Source organism: Haliotis cracherodii, unplaced genomic scaffold (assembly GCF_022045235.1).
Source record: "Haliotis cracherodii isolate W230 unplaced genomic scaffold, xgHalCrac1.p SCAF_3, whole genome shotgun sequence".
Taxonomy (NCBI): domain Eukaryota; kingdom Metazoa; phylum Mollusca; class Gastropoda; order Lepetellida; family Haliotidae; genus Haliotis; species Haliotis cracherodii.
Genome location: NW_027266286.1, coordinates 57,109,847 through 57,133,576, shown reverse-complemented (window position 1 = coordinate 57,133,576; position 23,730 = coordinate 57,109,847). Strand labels below are relative to the sequence as shown.

Genomic DNA, 23,730 nt, shown 5'->3' with positions numbered 1-23,730 from the left:
AAGATAGCGAGTAAGTTAGGTTTGACGCCGCTTTTAACAGCGTGTCAGCTACACGTTCCTGGCCGTAATACATAGGAAAAATCAGCTTGTAAGGACTGTCTGATAGGGCCACGCTATCTACACTGTCACTTCTACAAGGAGATGATGTATAGGATACCTGGTAGAATAGGCTTGTTAGGGTATATCTGTATCAGAGGACCCATGCTGGTGATTCATCCATGTCCGAGTGGTCACAAAAAGGTCACCCGCGGTTCTATTAGACAGGTCTGCTATTCAGACTGATCAGGTGAAGGTGAAGGGTTGCATGTGTCCAATCCAGGGGTTGCTCTTTAAGAAACGCGTATAAATAATGGCTGGTAGGATAACTTAGTGGTGAGTGCATTACCTTTCAAATACTATCCGGGTTTGAAGCCTAATCTTCATGTAATTTTGTAAGACTGAAACAACGCAACTATCAAAGCTGTTCAAGCGGCGTTAAACACAACTCTTTCACTCACTCACTCACTCACTCACTCACTCACTCACTCACTCACTATTTCTCCTATAATTCATCATCAGGTTCGACCTGTGAAAATCTGGGTTAGAACAGGTCTTCAGCAACCTATGCTAGTCGTAAGATCGGGTGGTCATGCTCGCATACTTTGTTGATGCATGTCATCGTATCCCAATTGTGTGGATCGATGCTCGTGATGTCAATCACTCGATTGTCTGGTCCAGACTCGGTTATTTACAGACCTCCGTCATATAGCTGGAATATTGCTGAGAGCGGCGTGTAGCTACAAACAAACATCCAGGAAAAGTATGTAGCTGGATGTACCATCGACGTGGGTGCATGGCGGCTGAACAGCTTTATATCATGGAGTTCAGCACTGATGAGTGAGTGAGTGAGGTTTTACTCCGCTTTTAGCAATATTCCAGCAATATATGATGACGTCACGCAACAAATTATATGTGCACCGTGTTACCTTTGTAATTACCTTACCTTCAAGTCAAAGATTATACTCGCTTGAAGTGGCCCTTGCGTTGACAACAGAGGGCCAACAATACAAAAACATGCTGATGACTGTAGTTGAGCGACAATGAGCGTACACAAATGCGACAAATTTAAGCGTTTTCCAATTTACTGGTTCTGACATATGTGGTGTTTGATAAATGGACGGCCTTCACATTCCTGTAGGAGGTAATGGCATAGCCATCGATTATCGCAGACTTAGAACCCACGCCTTGTATTGTTTCGTTTCGTTGCTGAACTGTACCTAGATGCATTATGAACTTTAACATAAGTTGATATTAAATGACAGGCAGTTATGCATCGGGGTGCAAGAATATGATAGACTCTGGCAGAGATAGACACAGACAGACAAAACTATAGACACGGACAAACACAGAGAGAGAGAGAGAGAGAGAGAGAGAGAGAGAGAGAGAGAGAGAGAGAGGGGAGAGAGAGAGAGGGAGAGAGAGAGAGAGAGAGAGATTTGATTGACTGTTCTACAAGATAGCGAGTAAGTTAGGTTTGACGTCGCTTTGAACAGCGTGTCAGCTACACGTTCCTGGCCGTAATACATAGGAAAAATCAGCTTGTAAGGACTGTCTGTTAGGGCCACGCTATCTACACTGTCACTTCTACAAGGAGATGATGTATAGGATACCTGGTAGAATAGGCTTGTTAGGGTATATCTGTATCAGAGGACCCATGCTGGTGATTCATCCATGTCCGAGTGGTCACAAAAAGGTCACCCGCGGTTCTATTAGACAGGTCTGCTATTCAGACTGATCAGGTGAAGGTGAAGGGTTGCATGTGTCCAATCCAGGGGTTGCTCTTTAAGAAACGCGTATAAATAATGGCTGGTAGGATAACTTAGTGGTGAGTGCATTACCTTTCAAATACTATCCGGGTTTGAAGCCTAATCTTCATGTAATTTTGTAAGACTGAAACAACGCAACTATCAAAGCTGTTCAAGCGGCGTTAAACACAACTCTTTCACTCACTCACTCACTCACTCACTCACTCACTCACTATTTCTCCTATAATTCATCATCAGGTTCGACCTGTGAAAATCTGGGTTAGAACAGGTCTTCAGCAACCTATGCTAGTCGTAAGATCGGGTGGTCATGCTCGCATACTTTGTTGATGCATGTCATCGTATCCCAATTGTGTGGATCGATGCTCGTGATGTCAATCACTCGATTGTCTGGTCCAGACTCGGTTATTTACAGACCTCCGTCATATAGCTGGAATATTGCTGAGAGCGGCGTGTAGCTACAAACAAACATCCAGGAAAAGTATGTAGCTGGATGTACCATCGACGTGGGTGCATGGCGGCTGAACAGCTTTATATCATGGAGTTCAGCACTGATGAGTGAGTGAGTGAGGTTTTACTCCGCTTTTAGCAATATTCCAGCAATATATGATGACGTCACGCAACAAATTATATGTGCACCGTGTTACCTTTGTAATTACCTTACCTTCAAGTCAAAGATTATACTCGCTTGAAGTGGCCCTTGCGTTGACAACAGAGGGCCAACAATACAAAAACATGCTGATGACTGTAGTTGAGCGACAATGAGCGTACACAAATGCGACAAATTTAAGCGTTTTCCAATTTACTGGTTCTGACATATGTGGTGTTTGATAAATGGACGGCCTTCACATTCCTGTAGGAGGTAATGGCATAGCCATCGATTATCGCAGACTTAGAACTCACGCCTTGTATTGTTTCGTGTCGTTGCTGAACTGTACCGAGATGCATTATGAACTTTAATATAAGTTGATATTAAATGACAGGCAGTTATGCATCGGGGTGCAAGAATATGAAAGACTCTGGCAGAGATAGACACAGACAGACAAAACTATAGACACGGACAAACACACAGAGAGAGAGCAACTCATTCACTCACTCACTCACTAATTATTTCTCCTGTAATGTATCGTTAGGTTTTACCCGTGAAAATCTGGGTTAGAATAGGTCTTCAGCAACCCGTGCTTGTCGTAAGATCGGGTGGTCAGGCTCGCTGACTTTGTTGATGCATGTCATCGTATCCAAATTGCGTGGATCGATGCTCGTGATATCAATCACTGGACTCGATTATTTACAGACCGCCTTCATATAGCTGGAATATTGCTGACTGCGGCATAAAGCAACAAACAAACAAACAAACAAACATTCAGTAAATGTATGTAGCTTGATGTACCATCGACGTGGATGTATGGCGACTGAACAGCTTTATATCATGGAGTTCATCACTGATGACGTCATGCAACAAATTATATGTGCGTCAGGAATTACGTTATTGGCTATGGCAATTCTATTAGGAATCAGGAACACCAGTTGTCATCTACGGAATATATGTTATTGGAAAGTCTACGTTTGATAATGCATATGTGCGGCGTTACAACAAGCAAACAAAACATCAGGTTCAAAGGTCTTATTGGGAAATAATTGGTACAACGGTATGGATGTTCGAAACTGTAGACTCATTCTTCGCGTTATCAATACATGGCGGAGGCGAGTTAGACAAAAGTTCACGATTATTTTGATTTCGTATTAATTATTCCTATTTATCAGGAACTGTAGGAATCAGAAACAGTCAGCAAATTATATGACTACCAGTTTATGATTCTATCCTACCTACACTGGCTCTGCTCTTGTGTGGATGACCATGACGGCCTCTCGAGTGGTCAGTTGTCAATGTAGACAGGTGTATATTCTCTGGTACATGTCCTTGACCAGCCAGGGAGGTTTGTTTTCAACAACAGAGGCTGTTAATTCTAACCAGAGAATGGGGATCCAGTCGATTCGTTTCGTAGTGTTGTAGTATTTCCAAGCTTATCTTCCTACAATACTTTTACCACTTTTTGCCTTTTACGCTCACTGGGTTCGTTATCGGCAGATAATCGAGGCTGATTATTCCCTTGCGTTGACGCTTTACAATGAATCGTGCGAGAATCGTTGTGGATTCGGACAGCAAAGTTGCCTCGATTATCAGCGTTAAACCCATACTCGTGGGTTTCATCGTAGTTGTAAACTGTATCAACGTGTTCTGGTGTCTTGTGAGAATATATTTTGCTATTGTCGTTCAATAGCACAGGAGTTCAATCGTTGGCTCGTCACTTCGGAGACCCGGATTTGAGTCTTCATATTAATATTATTGGTGCGCTAATCAGCTTATGTTGTGGTTAGCGCTATAAATTGGCGTAAAACCAATCTTGTACACTCACTCAAATCTGTGTAATAAGCGGTAATCCTTTCCATTCATGCACTCAAAGTAATGTCAAACAATAACCGAAATATAATTACGCATGTGCGCGGGTATCTGTGTATTAGTGTACTGCTTACCATAAACCTTCAAAGAACCTTTGGAAGCATGTTCATGTGTGTTTTAGCTATGTCATGGACAATAACATGTTCGTTTAGTGAGTCACGCTATGAACATGTTGTGTGCAGTTGTCTACACCTGAGCAACTGGATTTCCTGGTTGCGCTGATTTAGTCACGATGTATTTGTTTAAGCGCGAGGTGTTTAATACAATTCGTAAATGACATCGACCATCCCAAACGATTACAAATTGTACAAAAATCCACATTATAAACCTAGGCCTTCAGTGTACATTTGCATCCTGAAGTCTCATTATCAATATTTGCACTGGATCATTACTTACAAATCATGAACAATGGAAAGAATTCCCACGACTCGTGTTCGATGTTGTCATGTTAAAAGGACATGGGTGTTGCTTCTTTATGGGTCGTACAGTCCTCAGTTATTCATACTTTTTTCAGATACCACACTGCTAGTCTCTATGGTTTGTGTACATAGCTGCCAATACAAGATGAACATTATCAAATAAGGTCAGGCGTGTCAGACACAACCTATTCTGTACCTTCCATAAATGTAATAGATTCAGCTGATAACACGAAGACATTTGAAAGTTAGATTTCTAGTTTTATTGTATTTTCAAAAGATCATTGATAGTTTTCAGATCTCTATAAGCAAGCATCAGTTGTCCATGGCAACTTTTGAATAAAAGGCTTTCGTGTACACAAAAAGGGCTGCACAAGCAGGCACAAAACCCATTTCAAATGAATTGCTGACAGGCACAATGACCCATTTCGGTCAACACGTTGTCTCAGGCGCCTCAGGGCGGTCGGGTAGCCCAGTGGTTAAAGCGTTCGCTCGTCACGCCAAAGACCCGGGTTCAATTCCCGACATGGGTACAATGTGTGAATGCCATTTCTGGTGTCCCCCGCCGTGATGCTGCTGGAATATTGATAAAAGCGGTGTAAAACCATATTCACTCAGTCTCAGGCGCCTCATTTTACAGGGCAGTGTTGCATCCAGTAGTCATGATGATGTCATTAACAGTTCGAATTCTAGATTCTCCCTGATTATGATCCTTGGTTTGTCAGATGAAATACCCGTGCTCCTGGGTGTCAAGTTTGTAAAGACCTGAATGTCTTCTGTCTTTTCTTCCACATCAAGCTTACCGGCTGTGACTAAGATGCTGTTCACAGCGGCATTAGACCGAAATCACTCACTTTTTCTCATTTAGAGATATTACAGAAATATCAAATGCTGGTGGCTTCGAGGCATAACAGAATTCACATACTCCAATTCCAATTGCGTGGATCGATGTTCATGATGTCAATCCTAGGATTATCTGGTCCAGACTCGATTATTAACAGACCGCCGTCATATAGCTGGAATATTGCTGAGTGCGGCGTAAAACAACAAACCAACCAACCAACTATAAAACACACACACACACACACACACACACACACACACACACACACACACACACATATATATATATATATATATATATATATATATATATATATATATATATATATATATATATAATATATATATCACACCCACAAAGCTGTATTAATGTTGAACTCCTTGTGAACCCATGCTTGTTAGAGGCGTAACGGGATCGGGTGGTCAGGTTCGCTGACCTGGTTGATGCTTGTCATTGTATCCCAACTGCGTGGATCATAAGTGTCATGGTGTCAAACACTGTATTTTCTGGTCCAGACTCAATTATTTACAGACCGCCGTTATACAGGTGAAATATTGCCGAGTGCTGTGTAATAAAACCCCACAAAAAAAAAAAAAACAATGTTGAACTTCAACGCAGGGTTCTCAACCCGCAAACAGGTTTTATGCCAGCTTATGTGTTTCTCTGACGCCTGCTATCTTAGATCGAGTACTTCGTGTCTTGTCGAGCTAGGTTATGTGTTTATCTCAACAGTCCTGTATTCAAACAAAAGTCTGTCAAATTCTGAATAAGTTTGTCCAAACATTTCACTATTTACTCGTCCCACTGACATGATAGGTGGATGTTTGTTGAGGTAATAAAACGTTATTAAGTTATACCAGTTTTAAGGTTTACCCTGTGGGACTGTGGGAACGTATTGCTCATTTATTCTTTAGCACTGTGTATGTTTATCTCATAACGTAAATACAATGTAATTTTATTGTCATCTTTGCGTTGACTTTTGGTGGATTGGAAATTTTCAAATAATGTATTAATCTTCATCTAAACGAGAACGTGAAGTTCTTGTACACATGTTTTACGATGTATACATATATTTTAAGTATAACGTCAGACCCGTGAAGATCCGGGTTAGAATAGGTCTTCAGCAAACCATGCTTGTCGTAAAAAGGCAACAATGCTTGTCGTAAGAGGCGACTAATGGGATCGGGTGGTTGGGCTCGCTCACATGGTTGATGCATGTCATCGTGTCCCAGTTGCGTGGATCGATGTTCATGATATCAGTCACTGGATTATTGACTCGATTATTTACAGACCGCCGTCTTATAGCTGGAATATTGTGGTGTTAAACAACAAGCAAGCAAGCAAGCAAGTATAACGCGAGGTCGGTAACACACCTGAGCGTCTGGACATTATGTCACTGCTTGTGGATGTTGGCGTCACTGATAACGTTCCCGACACAGCCACTTTACCGCACATCTTAGAAATCTAAGTAGGGGAATGGATGCCGAATCTGTAACGAAAGGTTTAATCCCATGTCGGTTTCGTTTATGAAAAATACGTTTTGTCCCATTTCATTTTGATCATATACTTTGCTATCACTTATTTCCAGACATGATCTGTACTAATTAGTGCATAATGTACATAATATATTGCTGGAATGAGTGAGTGAGTGAGTGAGTGAGTGAGTTAGTTTTTTTCGCCGATTTTAACAGTATTCCAGTTATATTGCGGCGTGTCAGCTTAATGTGGGAGGAAAGCCCGAAGTGATACAGGTATCCGACGTTTACCACTTGGACGAAACCAACGAGCACGGATATGGTGCTGACAAACCTAGAAACATAATCGGGGCGAACCGGAATTCGAACCCACAATCATAGGTTTCTGGCGTGCCCAGGGGACGCAACTCTGCACAGCCACCCGTGCCCCAGCTGGAATGAATTGCAGTGCTGGTGAAATGACTTGAAATAAGCTAGGACTACCAAGTGGTCGGGGCCAAGTTCCCTTAAGCGTTTTGGAGGAATAGGTATTGGGAACCTAGTGTGTTGCACCATTTGTCCACCATTTAGTTATGTAGTGGTATATGTCATGCGTCCGTTCGTAAATAACCGTTACGTCAGTTTGGACGGTAGATAGTAGGCATCAGGCACCAAATGGATCAATTCATGCTATGAAAATTAAAAGTGAAAGCTTATGCTGGATTTGAGGGGCACCTAAAACAGGGGTGTATTCAATTAAGCAGCGTTGATTACAGAGATTGGATCAACCACTGTCAAACTTATAACCAATAATAACCCTGGTCTTATAAAGAACGCAATGTTAAGATGAGAATTAAATATTGCAGATGATAAGCGATACAACTCCCCAAAGCAAACAAAAGACTAAAAAAGAACATGTTTGTCTTATGAAATATTGGATGTGGGCTATATTAAGCCTTGTGTGAATCATGAAGTCAGTGTGACTTTGCCGCACTGCGCACAACATGATGACGTCGGGATGCGTGGTTGGGGGAGTGACGTGCGATGAGGCACATTGTTGAGCTGATGCAGTTAGACATGGCTGGGCGTATTACCTCTGGGTCCGCTGGGCACCGTCTGGGACAAATCATATGGTTTACTGTGGATGTATTTGAGATGCTTCGCACACTTGATTTTAAAAACAATAAAAGTGTATTAAATTGTTACAAACTCTTCTACAATTAGTAGTAGTAGTATTTGTAATAATAATAGTAATAGTAGTAGTAGTAGTAGTAGTTGTTGTAGTAGTAGTAGTAGTTGTAGTAGTAGTAGGTGTACATACAGATTTAAAATAATAAATGCAGCAAAGAGGGTTTGGGTGATCCTGGCACAGTTAGGCTGGTTAGGCTCATCATCAGCTCAGGGTTCTTGCCCACTCTACACACAGCCCAGACAGCGAATAGGACTTCTCCCAGGAAGCGCTGCTTTGTCGAACCCACCCAGAACGTTTATAAAGAATAAATTAGCACAATATGATAAGTGGGTAGTGCACAAGTACGTTGCATATTCAACACAAAAAATAAACTAGCCAAATCTACTACGACATCTTATTGATTCAAATTGATGCCGATAGGAAGAAATGCGAGACCGATTTATACCGATTAAAATATTTCTCAATGATTATAATTAATGGTTAATACTTCACAGAATGGACACTCACGTCACGCCTAAGACACTTACCTGAAACACTCACCTTACCTCTGAAACACCCACCTTGCCTCTGAAACACCCACCTTGCCTCTGAAACACCCACCTTACCTCTGAAACACTCACCTTACCTCTGAAACACCCACCTTACCTCTGAAACACCCACCTTACCTCTGAAACACTCACCTTACCTCTCAAACACTCACCTTACCTCTGAAACGCCCATCTACACCTCTGAAACGCCCATCTACACATCTGAAACACCCACCTTACCTCTGAAACACCCACCTTACCTCTGAAACGCCCATCTACACCTTTGAAACACCCACCTTACCTCTGAAACACCCGTCTACACCTCGGAAACACTCACCTTACCTCTGAAACACCCACCTTACCTCTGAAACACTCACCGTACCTCTGAGACACCCACCTTACCTCTGAAACACCCACCTACACCTCTGAAACACCCACCTACACCTCTGAAACGCCCACCTACACCTCTGAAACACTCACCTTACCCCTGAAACACCCACCTTACCCCTGAAACACTCACCTTACCTCTGAAACGCCTATCTACACCTCTGAAACACCAACCTTACCTCTGAAACACCCACCTTACCTCTGAAACACTCACCGTACCTCTGAGACACTCACCTTACCTCTGAAACGTCTATCTACACCTCTGAAACACTCACCTTACCTCTGAAACAACCACCATACCTCTGAAACACTCACCTACACCTCTGAAACACTCACCGTACCTCTGAGGAACTCACCTTACCTCTGAAACGCCCATCTACACCTCTGAAACACCCACCTTACCTCTGAAACAACCACCTTACCTCTGAAACACTCACCTTACCTCTGAAACGCCCATCTACACCTCTGAAACACTCACCGTACCTCTGAAACAACCACCTTACCTCTGAAACACTCACCTTACCTCTGAAACGCCTATCTACACCTCTGTAACACCCACCTTACCTCTGAAACGCCTATCTACACCTCTGCAACACCCACCTTACCTCTGAAACGCTCACCTTACCTCTGAAACACCCACCTTACCTCTGAAACACCCACCTTACCTCTGAAACACCCACCTACACCTCTGAAACACCCACCTACACCTCTGAAACGCCCACCTACACCTCTGAAACACTCACCTTACCCCTGAAACACTCACCTTGCCTCTGAAACGCCCATCTACACCTCTGCAACACCCACCTTACCTCTGAAACACCCACCTTACCTCTGAAACACCCACCTTGCCTCTGAAACACCCACCTTACCTCTGAAACACCCACCTTACCTCTGAAACACTCACCTTACCTCTGAAACGCCTATCTACACCTCTGAAACACCAACCTTACCTCTGAAACACTCACCTTATCTCTGAAACACCCACCTTGCCTCTGAAACACCCACCTCACCTCTGAAACACCCACCTTACCTCTGACATACTCACCTTACCTCTGAAACACTTACCTTACTTCTGAAACACTCACCTTACTCCTGAAACACTCACATCACCTCTGAAACGTGCAGGTAAAACCTTTGACTCACCTATCCTAATCCAGTATAGTCATGGTAGAATCTATAAACATAAAGATCTGAAATAATTTTTCAATTAATGATACATTGACACAAAAAACAATTTATTAAGAAAAGGGTCATCCGTGTCCTCAGTTCGATCCGAAACACTTATATTCATTATGGACTGGAGTAAACGTTTAAAATGATGTGTCACAGATACATGGGCACTACCTTTTCCCATCTATTTCAACACTTACACAATGATGGCTTGTTACCTTCGTGATTACAACAGGGCGTTCATCCCTCAATGTCATCTGTCCATGCTGTGTAATGGTGTTGATTTCCCGAATTATCTTTATGCAAGCCCTATCTCGAAATATTTAGACGTGCTTGTCATGTTTATTTCAGAAATGATAATAGCTTTGCAACAACATGTGACAAGAAGTGATGTTTATTTCAGAGATAAGGAAGCGTGTGTCTCTGACGTTGATTTCACTGCCGCCATAATGTTTTAAAGGAACTATAATTGTGAATTTCAGAGCCGATTTAGTATCTATCTAACACCTGCGTCCATTTCACAATATCCATTTTACATATAAAAATTTATTCTATTTACTTATTGTGCTGATACGAAGTTTTGGTGCTATAACTTCTAATGCCACGGAGGGGGACATCAATGACGGATGTCACAGATTGGTGTCATCTAGCGATTCGAACCCGGACGTGTTTACCACTAGGCTACCTCGCCGCCCCAGGCGTCAAGGCTTTTATTTCAAGCAATATATTTCCCTACACGAAGCAAAATTAAATTATATAACTCATAAACTGTGAGAACTTGCAACAGAACAGTTTTGTTGATTTCAGTGGCTCAAGATTATTTTTTTTTAAATCTGTGACTTTTACACCTGACGGGTGCTACCGGTAGGGCAAAAGAAACCCTTTCGCCAACACCCGATGCATTAATTGTGTATTATTTTTACCTCAAGGCACTACTATAATTTGTTTTGTTCAAATCAGGTGATATAGATATTAATACGAATGACAAACTCTTTAATGGAATAATGTTCCTAGAACCAAATTCAATTAATAGCATCAATTGATAATGACTCAAAGCATGCACTTGATATAGATATTAATACGAATGACAAACTCTTTAATGGAATAATGTTCCTAGAACCAAATTCAATTAATAGCATCAATTGATAATGACTCAAAGCATGCACTTGCTTTCCATGGATATAAAATAATGAAACTATTACCCACTCATGATAAACGAGTCCTTCGATCTTTCATGATTTTTATCATCAATGTCTATTTCACACCTGCCTACACCTCTTCAAAGTGACGGGCAAGTCCACGACGGTTCATAATCTGCTATCAGGGTGTAGCCATGCTTGGCAGCCTATCTGTCACTTCACTGAACGGCCGAAAGGGACACTACTCAAACTGTAAATGGACAAATCATGTTTTAAGTGGTTGTCCTTTAAAGGCAGTTACTTTGCGGAAGCAGCTAAACGATTTATCGATTTTTGTTTAGAACTATAAACGCCAGTGTAAATATGGCTTTAGCGATTCTAGCAGATAACCAAATCAAGATGTCATCAGTATTTGAGCATATCTCTTAGAAGTTAGGTTTGTGTCTATTATTTGCCGTCTTTGGAAGAATAGTTTCGTAGAAAGATCGTGAACTTTCACTTCTAAACGTCGTCAATTTGCCGAGCCAATGAAACATGTTATAAAAAGATGAGTGTTTTATTGCATCAATCTCACTTTCTATGTCTGACTTATGAAAGGCTAAATGTCCTCATGTTGGACCATACGATGAGTGATTCCAGTGCTAGTTAAGAGAACAGAATAACGTTACCTTCAACGGGTTGTCAAGGTAGGTAGGTATCTGTGGCAATAAGCTGGCATAGTATCATTTTTTATTAAGTTTATCGTTTCTCCTTTTCTCTGCAAATTATGTTCAGTAATTTTCACAGCATTATCATTTTTGCTTCAATGTGTTTGCTACATTCACGTTACTTATATCATTGTCATTGTTTGCGACGCTGTTTATAACAAACGTCGTCATATCAACGCATTGTCGCAAATACTCGAAGATGACGTCATCCATTATTCATGAGGTCATATACTGGTTTATGAGACGTCGTTCTATAACCAGAGATTGACTGAGCTCTACTTGCTATCGCGGAGCCCACCTGTTTCTAAAGTTTACTCGAAAAAGATTCCATGAGTTTACACCGCTGTTAGCAATAGTCCAGCAATATCAAGGCTGGGGACACCAGAAATGGGCTTCACACATTGTATCGATGTCGGGAATCGAACACGGGTCTTCGGTGTGACGAGCGAACGCTTTAACCACTAGGCTACCAGACAGCCCCTAAATACACCCTGAGGAATATTAGAATACCCTGTCTGCATGTCGGTATTACGGATTAACTGACCCTCGTGTAATAATTGTTGCCAAGGCTCGAGGCAGATAGCTTGATGGTTATTCTCTTCTACGAGTATGCATAATCGACAGATGTATGAGAAGGTAGATCATATGGTGTAGTGTCCATAAAGATATTTATTGCTGTACACTATACAGACGCGTTTTAAATATAAACACACAAAAGACGTGTTTAGATCTGAACATGTTTTGGAATGTGTTTAAACACTAAACGGAATAAACATTTGGTGTGTTATATCTAAACACATTTTGAGTCTAAAGACATGAAATGAGCAATCGACACACCTAAATACATCACCATAACCTAAACATGTTTAGAATTTAGATTTAGACACCCGTAGACATGTTTAAACATGATCAAAATTTGAGTTTAGAATTTACACGTGCTTAAATGAAGTGCATTTCATTGTGCATGAAGTCAAATATTGATAAGATAAGATATATATATTACATGTGCAAATCAGATTCACAAGCACTCGCATAACGCATATACCCCCAGGGCCTACAACGACCGTGGTACGATATTACATAAAATTGTACATATAATCCAAGCTACGTTACAGGTGACCAAGAAAGTTTTCAGTTTTGACGATAACGGTCTCCGTAGCACAGGTGGTAGAGCGAAGGACTACAAATCAAGAGGTTCGCACCCCACCGAGTTGTGAAAGTGTTGTGTTCTAAAATGTGTTCTTCCTGCAAGACTGATAGTATTTCTCTCATACAGGAAACGGAAGTTGACAATGAAAGTCTATCTGATTACTACGATAGACCCTTAATGCTTTTTAGTTACTAGTTACGTGTTTAGATTTGCTTTCGGGATCTAAACACATTTTCTACAGTGCGTATAATATCATTTGAGTTAGTCCTGTATCGACATAGTGTATTCCATTAAACTGATCAATGTTTTTGTAATTTTGTTTAGCTTTAGTATTTGATTTGAATCACACCCTGTTCATAAACAGTAACCGCTATCAGATTCAGAAGTACTGTAAGAATATCGTGAAAGTAGTTCTGTCGTTGAGATTATATCCCGGTGTTCCGGCGATCTTAAGTCTATGTTGAAGTGTAGCAGCAACGACAGAGGTAGAGATGAGATCAGTTTAGGTTATAAAGTCTGATCTACAAATCGACTGTAGCTCTACGAACGAAGTGGTCCTCATACTTTAAGAAAACCTATAATTATCAGGGTCAGAGTTCCAGTAAGTAACGACAGTCGTAGCTCTAAGATCGATTTGTCGATATCTCAGCGAGATCATAGCACTACGGCTGCTATCAATACATAAGTCAGTATATGTGAGTCAAGATCGCTTTGTTGAACGCCATGGTAATTATATATAGATGCAGCCAAGGACGACAGCTGCAGCCTGTTCGAGGTAATGAAGCAGCCCAGGTCAATTGAAGTAGACGAAACCTTTTATTGTGGATTTAAAATTCTGAATTTGAATTAAACAGGGAATGGTTTCGGAGCAATGTGAAAACCAGGACACCCGCCTGACCTTTTCTGTGTTTATAGGCGGACAAAACGATCATATCTTTAAGTCATAGGAAAAGACCAAAATCACCTGATTTTAACATATATATTTGATTGGTTGACCATTGTTATTTAGTACTAGTTCATTTTGAAATCACGAGGAAATAATGTACGCATTTCCATATGCTTGAGGAACCCTTTATGTTCAATATAAGATAAATACAAGGAAATTCAATATAAGATAAGGTCTCTGTATAACTGCAGAGTTGTGTTATCTCTGTGTACACGTGTCTACATACAAGCTGGCCTTGTATTCATCATTATGATAACGAATACTGTAAAGACGAGGGTCCGCCTTGTCAATTATCCTCAGGCGGTAGTCACGAACTTTTATTGTGATGTTTATGTGGTTTCTATCCTTTTCGCCATCACGGCTTCCCGGTGTGTACCATTAGCCCAACTGATACTTGCAAACGTCTAGTTGAAGTCTGTGTGTGCTACAATCCTTGGTTGCTGTCGTTTGAGCATACTTATATTTCAACCCGAATCTTTTAAATGACATATTACATGACAACTTTAAATGAGCTTTACTCTCAGTTTATTACTTTTTGGCCAAAGGGGTGTAGATGTTTGACAGGTTTGACGACTGAATAGTCCCCTCGGCAAACATTCCCCTCTTCATAACTTGATATAACACTTGTTGTACCGTAGTGGCTGAGTAAGTTGGAGTTATCGCTACTTTGAATGGTACTTGAGTTACATCATGGCATATCAGCTTTATGTGGGAGAAAAGCTCAAAGTAATGTAGGTGTCAATCGTAAGGAAACGATGACTCTGATTCTCTGCACATGCCAATCTTGGATTCACACACACGCCCGAGCGCGTAAAGAATTCAAAGTTGATAAAAATAGTGCATCTTTATCGAATTTACACGAGTATTAGTTACGAATAACATGAACGTACGTCAAAGTCTAAGAACAAGAAATGGATGACAAAAATATTTTTTCACCACCACCAACAACAACAACAACACAATGACAACAAATACAATAAACAATTTTCTATTTGAATACCCCCTGGGATTCGTGGTTAGACCTGGTACCTTAAAACCTATGCTGGTTGTAAGGGCGACTCTGTACTAGTGACTAGGATTGGTGACGGATGTTTGCATGTCATCGTACCCCAAAGACATGGATCGTTGTACATAATGTCATGCACTGATTTGCCTGGTTCATATTCGGTCATTGTCAGGCCGCCGCCGCCAAGATGCAATATTGTGCGGCATAAAAAAACAAACAAATAAACCAAAATTTTAATATTATTATCAATCACTAATTTATCTGGTCAACATAACGACATTGAGTCATCATTGTGACCTATTTTGAATATTGCTGGCTGCAGTATTAAACGACAAAGTAAGAAAACAAAACAAACTATTTGGGAACAGTGAGTGTGTGAGTGAGTATGATTTTACGCCGCTTTTAGCAATATTCCTGCACTATCACCAGAAATGGGATTCACACATTGTACCCATGTCGGGAATCGAACCCGGGTCTCCGGCATGATGAGCGAACGCCACTAGGCTACCCGACCGCCCCTATTTGTGAACAGAATGAGAGAAGGCTTAAACGCTGCCTGTCCAATTTGACTGCACGACTGATCAGTAAGAGCAGCTTACTAGCGTTAGAATGATTAATGTTTGCCCTTCGGTGGAACTGTAACCGAATTAAACCTTTCCTTTCATCTCCGCTTAAAGGTTTATATATGAATGAAGCAATAATGGTATCATGAGGTTAGAGAAGAAAGGTCATATTTGCAATGGGAATATATAAATCGTTTTTGTGTAGAAAAAAAGAAAAACAGACTTTGTTCTTTCTTACTTTAGTATATAATCTGAAAGTTGATGATCCACAAATCGTGACACCATAGTTTCTTATGTTCAAAGAATTCCATATTAAGCTTCGAACAAAACTATTTTGAAGACGCAGCTTGAAATTAAATTAATAAAATGAGTCCAACTCAACTCTAGAATGATTGAGAACCTCTAGATTGCCTCAGCTGTGATATTAAGCATTGTTCTGAGCTCCATTTGGATTGTTACTTTAATATTTTGTCAATATATATTTTTTAATAAGATAACTTTATTTCTGGGACTAAGTGTTAGCCTGAGTAGGCTTTAATGCATCAATGAAAAGGTAACACTATAGATATTTACTCTACAAATTAATACGATCTGTAGGCAATGCTACAGATGCAATAGTTGAATGCAGACCCACATATATTACATCTTCGTGCACTCAACACCTTCGTAATTCTATAGACAAGGTTACATATGATACGGGAGAGATAAAAACCCGTTATATAGTCAAAGACTACGAGTAATCATATAATACATCACATGTTTATATGTTATTTTTGTCTTCTAAATATCTACTTTTGAATATGAATACTTTTTTAGCGGAAGTACACACGGAAGTTTCTTAAATTTTTGCGTGACCAGCTCAAGAACGGAGAAATATTTGTTCATTAACGAGACACTGAATATTCTAAATAGGAAATATACTTTGCAGGACTTAAATCAGTCCTTTAAGGACATTATAAGAGCAGACAGGTTTTTCATCTTTTAATCGTGTATGTATTTTCTTTGCAAACATTGAAAAATGGCAGTGGTCGTGGATACCTAATCCATTATCGATATCCTTAATTTCATGGCATGATAAATGTACATGTACATCTTTGTTTATAATAACTTGGTCAGCTGACATTACCAGGTAGAAGTTATGAAGGCCGAGGTAAAAGTATTCATTGATAATGTGTTTTATTATAATGCACAAACAAGACAAAACTGGTACTTCGCTTCAATATGTCCACATGCAAGTTTCAACGTGTCTACCCGTGTCAATGAAGAAATCGTGTGAGCTGCATCTAAAGCGAGCGATGGCTATTCAAAATATATTTAAAGTTAACTCAAACAAATATTGCTTTCTGCTCTGTGTTAAAGCCTGCATAAAACGGCTTATCGATATTTAGTTCAGTCCATGCACAACTGTAACACGTAACACCCAGTTAAGTTTCCCCTGACGATCACACAGAAGCATTTTATTGTCGGGTATCTTGACAATGGTATGTTTACTAAACATATAAATATCTAAAGATATGCATTAGATATCTCCCTCATTCGCCATAGACAATTACTGACAATTACTGACATAGTCCCCCCCCCAAAAAAAATATATATATAAATAAATAAATAAATAAATAAATTAATAAATAAATAAAAATAAAATTGTCCCTGATGATTCTCGAAAAATAATTATGCTTCAGACTGTTGAAAGGAAAAGAAAAAAAGAAATTACATTGTTGCAAGGTGTTTTCACAGTCTAATAGTTTTAAATAATAATTTCTGGATTTGCAGCTGTATCAAATGGTCGGTCCTTAATAGGTAAGGTGAATGGGGTTTAACGTCGTGTTCAAGATTTATTGCACTTATATAACAACGTGCATGTACGTGTGCGTGGCTGTCTGTGTTAGTCCGGACTTACACCGAGACTCCACGCCGCAGTTTAACATGGATACCCGTTAATGACAACCTTGCACTGGATGTTAAGCAATCTGCATGCATTATCAAGAACATCCATACAATTCCTTGAAAGTGGTTCTATATAAAGATATGAAGTTCATGTTCTTTATAAGTGGTTGAAGTTGTTTCGTTATTGAAAATAACGTCTCTCATTCTAATAAAAAGAATTTCAAAATTATGAAAGAAATCCCAGGACGAAACCGCTTCTTTTCGCTGTGCGTTAGGTCCCTGAGGCTTTACTCCCACAACAAGCTGTCACGCCATGGTATAATTGACATACTTTTGAGGGCGGCGTTAAACACAACTCACTGGCTCATTCGAATAAATGTGGTTCACTGTACATGCTTATGGTTTCAGATACACCTCAGAATAAAATATAAATGGAATTTGACATCAATTTGAATAGTAGATGAGTGGCTTAATTTTTTTGTTGTAAGTAGTGACGGATGTTGAATCAGGGGTGTCCAGCGCCCACCCTAGGGCACGATTCAAACATCCTCTATACCAAGTGACGCTCGGGCTGATTCAGTCAGACAGTCAGTGTGCATTGCACCACATCATTAAGTGGCGTCCACTTAACGCAAAATAAACATGGTGATCCACTGTTGGCAAGCAAAGGACTAGCCTCGATTTTCCCCGAGTACACACTGTTTACTGACAGGTCGTGTTACAGGGTGAAGCCATACTTAGTGCCGACCAGACCACGCTGTTTTAGTACCTGGTATATTTGATGTCAGACACCTGGGACATCATCAACTTTCTTGCGTCAAGAGTCGCTGGAAACGTTAAATAAAGTTTCAGGCCAATACACTAATTTGTTTGTACATGTTTCCTTACGTTATTTATATAAATATAGGTGACAAAACCCTTTCAATATTCATAATAAATCCATTCTACGATTCCGACAGTATAATGAGGATGTGTTGATAATCACCATCAAGTGACGATACCAGGGTTTGGCGAAATGTTGAGCTTATCCTGCCCCATTGGTGGTTGACATACAAGGACAAGTCAATTGGTCACCTGAAAAAAACACCGGATCACACAGTACAAGTCCAAATTGCGAATTGCTTAAGTCTTTGTCACTGATGCGTAAAATGAAGAAATGTCCTCCTCATATTTCCCATAACACTTTTGGAAAGCTTTACTGAGGCTCTGAATGTTGTCACCTTGATCGAAGAACTTTTAAAAAAAAGGCTCGTATGACTCTATTTTTAAAATCTTCGATAGAAAAGGCATGTTCGGTTGTGTCAAATGTTTAGCCGTGACTTCAATGACTCGAAATGTGTTTTATAACAATAGAACCTAAAGTACCCACGTTTAAGTAAAATGTCATACTTCAAGTGCAAGCCTATTCTGCACCAAACGTAAAACCTTAATGAACGATGACCATGCTGAATCCTCTCATCTAACCATTAAGTCCGAGGAGCCTGTAGCAGTTGACATGAAGCCTTCCAACAACCACATAGCTGCTACATACATCCAGAACCAGACTACAGCTATGTTATGAATGCCATGGGCATTCCTTGGAGAGGCAATCAGGCTTGGACTTTGATCTCCCCGACATGATAATTTAAAACGGATATGATGATTCTTCTGCGACTGAGGAATATGACTAAATAAAAAAAAAAAATAAAACTCCGATGGCACCTTCATTCTTGCGCCCGATCGATCTCGCACATGGTGTAGCAAACCATTACAACATATTTGACTATCAGACCCCTCATCAGTTTATTGCGAAATCTTTATAAGCAGGGTGGTGACCATCAAGATTATACTGGCAAAGAGTCTCGACAAAACGTGACTCACAGAAGCTTAACCCAGTTTAACTGGGAGTAATCATGTAGTATGATACCAATATCCCTCCTATAAGAGACCCAAGTTATTCTTTGTCAAAGAGACCCGTGAAGATTCCGGGGTAGAATAGGTCTTCAGCAACCCATGCTCGCCGTAAAAGGTGACTACTCTAGTCGTAAAAGGCGACTAACGGGCTCGGGTGGTCAGGCTCGCTGACTTGGTTGATGCATGTCATCGATCCCAATGACGTGGATCGATGCTCATGACATTAATCACTGGATTGTCTGGTCCAGACTCGATTATTTACAGACCACCGTCATATAGCTGGAATATTGCTGAGTGCGGCGTACAACAACAAACCAACCAACCAACTTTGTCAAAGAGGGATAAAAGATGCCACTGGAACTTCAGCTGGTGTTTTTTCATATTAATGTATGTTGTTGATCTGCAAACACCAGAACCTTAGGGAATTGGGGACGTTTGAAAATATCCTATTAGTATGTCTGTGAAAGCTGTCATATTCACATTGCATACGGCATGTCCTACAGCATGGTATTCTGGTTCTCATAGGCGTAAGTGGATGGATATTCGGTAATACCTTTATGACAAGCAATATGAAATAATACTATATGAATTTTCTTATTGTCGTTAAATTATACAAATTTCGTATTACGTCTTTGTGTCTGTAAGGATATGTAATCGATGGTTAGCCGTTGTTTGTGTGGATTGAGGGCATGTTTTGGGCACCTTCAGTATTATAGTGAGTGAGTGAATGAGTATGGTTTTACGCCGCTTTGAGCAATGTTCTAGCAATATCACGGCAGGGGAAACCAGAAATGGGCTTTACACATTGTACCCACGTGGGGAATCTAACCCGGGCCTTCTGTGTGACGAGTGAACGCTTTTTAACCAATAGGGTAGCCCACAACCCCTACTATTGTATAGATGTATGTGTTCAGTTATTTCATAACGTATGCTTACAACACTATGGAATGTTGTGAGTGATGTCAGCAGATTTTATCGGTACAACATGCTCAACAGGATATGCGTTGTTAACTTATCATATTGTCAAGCTGTCTCATTCTCTTGAGTATGCATGATCAGTTTTTGTTTGTCGTGACATCGTATATATATATACCCATTAAAAGTTTTTGAAGTTATCCACAGGTGCCCGTCCCTCTTCTCTTGTGTGTTTACGGTAACACCAACTATTGTTGATTGGTTTCACACCTTTCTTATCACCGCACTTGTTCTTTGCATATGAATGTACACATTATAAGATATGACTTGTGGATTTCGTTTAGGAACAAGGCTATCCGTGAAGTTTGATTAACGGCAATATTTATATAATGAATAGTCATTACGAACTTTTATTTGATCACATGGCTTCTTTTTTATAGTCACAGATGTTATATCCTCACATGGGAAGATTTTCTCAAGTTGGGCGTGCATGAGGTGAGGTGAAATGGGGTTTAACGTCGCGTCCAAGATTATTACACTTATATAGCGACGTGTATGCACGTGTGTGTGTGTGGCTGCTTTTACTAGTGCGGACTGATGCCATGCCGCAGTTTAACACGAATACCCACTCAGACACAGTATACTGACTCCGAGACGACCAGTCCTTTTTTAGCCCCTTAATGCCGAGCGTCAGACAGGGTAACACAAGTACCATCTTTTAACGTCTTTTGGTATGACGCGGCCGGGGATCGAACCCCGAACCTTCCGCTCTTCGGCTTTACCACTAGACCACGGAGGTGGTTGTGCGTGCATGAAGGTTACAAACGATAAACGTACCGTTTTGCAATCATTTTAGAATCATGAACATAAGTGAATAGTAGTGATTCCGTTATGAACATGTCATATATATATTTTCAAGACACTAACGCTTACAATATGTTTCATTAACAAACAAGTTGTCATACAAAGTGCTACAAAACAAAATTTCGGATCAGCTGGAAAGGAGTATGTTTTATTTGTTAGAGGATAAAGCATGTCGGTATACGTTATTTTCCGAGCTGTAATATCAGAAGGGTTAGTACAGTTCCTTGCTGAACCCCAGCTGTGATAAGTTTTAAACCAATCAATACAGTTAGCACAATGCATTAGTATTTGTGTTTATACAAAGAATAATAGCTTTGCAAAATATATTATTTGTTTGTCATGCCGAGTTATGACTAAGAACGTGAATGCATAATTGACATGACATGGTGACCATAGAATGACAACCGTGTCAATACCTGATTCTGTTGTTCGAATTTTATTACCCGTGCTTACATATTAAGTAGGGAAGTAGAAAGATTGGGTACCAGGAAAATACTGTCAAAGGCTATTTTCGATGGGGAATAACATGCTATGATGCTTGTCGTTCTGATATCTGACATCGTTCAATAATGGTCAAATGGCCGAGTCCCTTCCACTATTTTACGTACCTGAACTAGAAATAGAACAGACCAGTGAAACCGCCTCGTCTGTTTCATGTTTAGATCCATGCATATATTTTTCAGGTCAATAATTCTCTTTCCTTTGCATGTGTTGTATCCTGTCACTGACAAGGGGGCGGTCGGGTAGCCTAGTGGTTAAAGCGTTCGCTCGTCACGCCGAAGACCAGGGTTCGATTCCCGACATAGGTACAATGTGTGAAGCCCATTTCTGGCGTTTCCCCGCCGTGATATTGCTGGAATATTGCTAAAAGCGGCGTAATACCATACTCACCCACTCACTCACTAACTCACTCACTCACTGACAGGACAGGATACACCACATTTTAGCGAGCACCTGGTGTCATGACTATTTGGTAGTGATTCACAAACTTATGATTATGATCGTAGTATGGAGTTGATTATGGAAAGTTTAAGTGGCTTTTATTTGGATATATTACGATAGAACACTGCCTACCGTGTTTTAAGGATATATAAATGTATGACACTTGTTACGGTTGAGTTTTTGAGGAACGTTAATGTATCGTAAATATATCGTGATATCACTTATATAGATCCTTGTCATCAGCTACATGGGGTAAAGCGGTATATTTATACATATATACGCTCTCCAAGTTGATATTTGGTTGTCGCCCACAATGTCAACATATGAAGGATGCTGAACTATCTGTGGCATTTTACTGACAAGCTAGGCTAACGATGGTGGATCCTAACAACCAATAAACCTGTATCAGTACAAATCTCACGAACAACCTTAACATTTAGTTTGTAGAAGAACATTTTACGAACATGAGAGATAACCCACATCAGTTAGTACAGGCGGATATTAAACCTAAGCAGGATGCGCTTACCCTTTTTGTGAACAACTGGTGTTAGTACTGCTTTTCAGTGGTTCCTTCATAATTATACTTTTCATCGCTATGTTGTCTTTTAAGCCCAATGGAATCTGAATCTGCGTTGACGTATATATTTTCACTATAGTAGCTATTAAATTGTTTGATAGCATTATTTAGTTGACGGATGACAAAGTAGAGATAGTTTATGGATAACAACTTCTTTATTCATTGTAATCGCGACGTTTCGGTATAGATCCTTATACCTTTGTCGGTCAGCCTTGCTTGACAATGGTGTAAGGATCTATATCAAAACGTCGCCTTTACAGTAAATGAAGAAGTTGTTATCCATAAATTATCTCAACCTTGTCATAGTAGCTATTACTTTGAAATCGCATTGATGTCCAATTAGCTTATGGTGTTTAGACGATACAAGCCATGTCGTTTATATCTAGGATAAGCTACTCACAGACAAATAGTATTTGTATAATTAAGTATGATCTTATTCTTCTCTATGTTTTATTTGTTTGGTTATTTGTTGTTTAACGCCGTACTCAGCAAAATTCCAGCTATATGACGGCGGTCTGTAAATAATTGAGTCTGGACCAGACAATCCAGTGATTTACATCATGAGCATCGATCCACGCAATTGGGATACGATGACATTCATCAACCAGGTCAGCGGGCCTGACCACCCGATCCCGTTAATGGCCTCTTACGACAAGCCTGTCGCCTTTCATGGCAAGAATGGGTTGCTGAAGATCTATTCTACCCCGGATCTTCACGGATCTCTTCTCTATGTATGTTTACTTGTACCATTGTGATAGGGGAGGACAGCAGCTAGTTATCGTGCTCTTGTTTCCTGCACATAGTTGAGTTTATATTTAACGTCACATCGACAGTATTTCAGCCATATTGTGACGAGGTGAACTGTTATGTGCTTCAAGTTAGTATTAC

At 40.2% G+C, this 23,730-nt stretch overlaps 1 protein-coding gene across 3 annotated transcripts in view; it reads left to right on the top strand.

Moving 5' to 3' along the window:
- The window catches only part of LOC139475978 (adhesion G-protein coupled receptor G6-like), a 77,688-nt gene that overhangs the window by 4,427 nt on the left and 49,531 nt on the right, over positions 1-23,730 (top strand). The gene's annotated exons all lie outside the window — the stretch shown is intronic.